Source organism: Melitaea cinxia, chromosome 11 (genome assembly GCF_905220565.1).
Source record: "Melitaea cinxia chromosome 11, ilMelCinx1.1, whole genome shotgun sequence".
NCBI classification, from domain to species: Eukaryota; Metazoa; Arthropoda; class Insecta; order Lepidoptera; family Nymphalidae; genus Melitaea; species Melitaea cinxia.
The window spans coordinates 3196317-3200728 of record NC_059404.1 but is presented as its reverse complement, the minus strand read 5'-3'; the positions used below and the strand labels follow the sequence as shown (position 1 = coordinate 3200728).

Sequence of the window (4412 nt, the reverse complement as noted above, 5' to 3'; positions counted from 1 at the left end):
AACTAAAATGTTTAAGATCATACGAGTATAATATTAGGTTACAGCAGCGCCCCTTTCTGGTCCTACAGACTTTCATAGGCTACAGTAACTACTTGCCATCAGGAGGACCGTAAGTAAAAATAATACAATTTTCTTATAGATGGGTAATGGAAAATACTAAAAAATATACTAAACTTAATATTTTGTATATCAGTTTTTATACATCGATTATAGTAAGACTAATTTGTGTGTGTGTGAAATAATAACATATATCTACATAAATTAAATTATTACAAAAAAATATGATGACAAAAACATGCATCGGCCGGGAATCGAACCCGGGCCGCCCGCGTGGCAGGCGAGCATTCTACCACTGAACCACCGATGCTTGATACTAGTGTCATCATTTTATCACTATTTTTAAAGCTTTGTAACAACGCGTTAGCGCAGCGGTCACAGCACTAGCTGTTGCACTGATGGGTCGATCCTCCCTCACGACAGACATTTGTATTGGTTATATACATGTTTGTCGTGGTGTGGGTGTTGCGTTAGCCCAACCATATAATTATAAGCTGTTTATATAATGTGGAACGTCATATTAGTAAAAAAAAATACTGTGTGCTTAAGACCGCACGGCAGAAGTGAAAACTTCATTGCCAATTTATAATATAGTAATAACTATTAAATTAATAATGACAATTATCACTTATTAATTGAATATACTAAACACAGCGACACAACAACGAAGAGCTGACTGTATCTTTCTCGCTCGGATAAATTCGGCGGTCCCGAGTTCACACGATTGAGCCTTTCACCGTTCAGCAGCGAGGAAGAGCTGTCTGTATGTTTCTCACTCGGGTACACTTGGTGGTCCCGAGTTAACCCGATCGAGCCTTTCACCTCAGAGCGTAACGTAACTTACTACCTACGAAAAAATGTGTTTGCGCTGCGAGGATAGAAGTTTTCGCTTAAAAAAATCGATTGTTAGAAAAACTCGAGCGCGTCTGATTATTATTCTATACAGACGCTTCGTCTTGGTGTTTTCGTCATAGACCCAATATCTGACAATTATGTGAAAGAAATTCCTTAATCTGACCGTTCGAAAAAAAATCTATTCCTTCGTACGGTAACACCCACAACGCAAACCGCCTGATTAATGTTTTTCCGTTATCAGAAACACGCAGGGCACATATAGGTGCTATTTATATCTGACGCGCTCGAGTACCTATTTTTTGTGACTGATTGTTATACGCCGAAAGGGCACATCGTATAACCTTTTATCTTTTTAGCATCTAATCTTCACAATCAAATAGGTACACACAACGCTCAAGTAAATCCATATTTATCTTTTTGACGTCCACTACTCGTATCATAAGAAAAGGAAAATTGGGAAACAGATTTATAGCCAATAAGCTTAAACATACCTGCAATTTCATACGACGAACTAGACACAAGAGTGATTCGCTCGATGTTTGCGCAACCTTAAAAATTATTCATTATTTATCGTTGCGTCCATTTGTTATAAGTATTCTTTGACGGTTCGCAGGAAAGTGGACATAAGGTGCCAATCAAACCACTAATTGCAAATTCATACGACGTTTCGATCCTTTAGTACCTTTACACGTAGCAATCAATCGACATCTCTTCATTAAAGAATGACTTTACTACGTACTAATGGTTTGGTTTTCTTTGTTTTGTTGTTGTACCTATAGATTAATTAATGTTGTACAACTTTCTTCAATATTTATACATATTTTAAATGCCTGATTGATTGGCACCTTATGTCCACTTTCCTGCGAACCGTCAAAGAATACTAAAAATTATTATTTTGACTATTGATTCTGTATTATTAAGGTTTCTTTTACTTGAAAGGTTTAACAAAATAATATCTTTACTAATATTATAAAGCTATAACATTATAAAGCCGAAGAGTTTGTTGTTCTTTTTGCTTGACCGCGCTAATGTCAGGAGCTACTTAGTCTGATTTGAAAAATGCTTTCAGTGTTAAATAGCCCATTTATCGAGAAAGGCTATAGGCTATATATCATCACGCTCACATCAATAGGAGCGGAGCACCAATGAAGAATGTTTCAAATTCGGGGTTTATTTTTTCCTTTTGAGAGTTTCTCCAGTTAGCCCAAAGTAACTACTCCACCCAGACGAAATCCCAGTCAGAAGCTAGTTGACATATAAACCTTTACAGTTTTATATTAAATTATCAAGAAAAAAAATGGGGTTTATGAAAAATGCGATCTCATAAAAACGAAAGTTTGTGAAGCAGTTTTTACTCAAAAAATGTAACTGACTTTTTGATATAGTTAAGAACTATGTCTAAATAAGGACAAGTAAACTCCCTAGAGCCTGTTTGATCTTTTTAAAATATTGGAAAATAAAGTTACTACTGTCAATATATGTTTTTCTCTTGATCCTTATCAAAACATAATTTCCCAAAGGTAACAAATGGCTGAGTTTGAATGTAATAATTTAAAGGGCCTTACGAGAAGGGCGTGAGTTTACTTTGCACCTGTGTCCCTTGAAAATTCATTGCTTTAATGTCACGAGACGTTATACGTATGAAAACTTGTATGTATGCTGAGGGAACAACGCTGTTTTTAATGCCGTTTTAATTTCAGACATCACCAGCAAATTTCTATCGCGATTTCTGTGACCTACCATACAGAAACATGTTTCTTGACTTATCAGCTTTTTCTCGAGGGCAAAAATATGTAGTGTACTTCTGATATGTACGTATCTGAAAGTATGTGTTCTGATGTACTCAACCCTACGAGAACCACGTTCAGTCTGTTTCATCGACAATAATAAGTCATTTCAGAATAAAAAATTTGCAATTTTTTTCATAATAATTGAAACTAAATCTGTGTCATCACTTAATGCTGACAGTGCTGATAGTATTTTAGTAAGTGCAATTTGACTGTAATGCATTTGAAATAAGAAATAAAAACATATATACAAATAAATAAAATTGGAGTGTTTGCTTTTAATATTAAAATAACCGCTTTTTACTAAATGCATATGGATGTATACATGGTACCTATACCAAAATAACATGTCTGTCTGTTTGTTCCGGCTAATCTCTGAAACGGCTGGACCGATTTTGATGGGACTTTCACTGGCAGCTGATGTTATAAGGAGTAACATAAGCTACTTTCATTTTAGAAATTTATTTGTTTTATAACTCTGCGCACTGAACAATGACTTTTTTGTTAAATTCCACGCGGATGAAGTTGTGGGCACAACTAGTTTCTTATAAAAACATGTTGATGTTTTCCATTTGGTAATAAATAAAGATAAATTAGAAATCTCTGGCACTTTAAAGTTTACAGTATTAAACTAAATTATTGTATTACTGTTACTGTATTTATTACTTAACATATTTTACAGTCAAAACGAAAATTTGTAAAATTTTATTTGTTATGTAAATAGCAAAATAAATAAATTGTAACGAGTTACTATTAAAATGGAAGAAACATTTTCGTTCGTAACATTCCGGTTCGCTGACTGTTTCATTCACATTATTCGCGACAACGCTCATATTTTCTGAACAATTATTTATATTTACTTAACAATTCAACAAATGATATTTCGCTGCCTTTCATCTCAGCTTATTTGTTTTCCCTCTGTGAGTACAAAAAATTTGTAATTAATCGAATTTTACTTTATTAAACAATGTTTAAATAGCTTTTCTTTTACGAAATAAATGTGTATTTGAATCTAATGTTCTTATATATTTTACCGTTCATGTTATAATTAATAAAAGTAAGTTAAGTTTAATAATAACAATCAGTCAGTCAGTTCATCCTATTGCAGTTGACTACTGGAGATATGCCTCCCCAAGATCGCGCCAGACATCCCGGTTTTCCGCAATGCTCATCCAGCCTACAGCAGATAGTTCGTCGGTCCAGCGGACTGGAGGTCATTCCACACTGCGTTTGCTAAGTCGCGCGGTCTCTACTCCAGGACACTTCTGCTCCATCAGCCATCGGTCCTGCAACACATGTGATCAACCCACTGCCACTTCAACTTGCTAGTTCTGTGAGCTATGTCAGTTACTTTCATTCCCTCGCAGATTGTCTCATTTCTAATCCTATCTTTGAGAGAAACCCCATTTTTTTACGTGGGGAAAATCCATCATGGATACCCTCTGGCGCTGGGGCGCCAGAGGGTTATGTCAGACTCCTACTGACTAAAAAACCACCACGTGTGAGCAGTCGTCCGCCTGGGTGGGGTGAGATGGGGTCGCGCTAGCATACGCTACCTAATTGAGGGAAACCTCAAGCGTAGCCCATTATTGTTATTAATAATAAAATCAAGTAAATAAAAGCCTCATATTAAAGGTAACAACATATTCTCAGAACCGTATGTGTATGATATATGTAGCCTGTTACCTGTAACACAAGTATTACCTAAGTTGT

At 35.5% G+C, this 4412-nt stretch overlaps 1 non-coding gene across 1 annotated transcript; it reads right to left on the bottom strand.

Annotated features, from left to right (window-relative positions):
* Window positions 1–296: 296 nt before the first annotated feature.
* On the bottom strand, window positions 297–367 carry Trnag-gcc. Its single transcript has one exon. It is a non-coding gene; the product is annotated as a tRNA-Gly (tRNA).
* Between the last annotated feature and the right edge of the window lie 4045 nt (window positions 368–4412).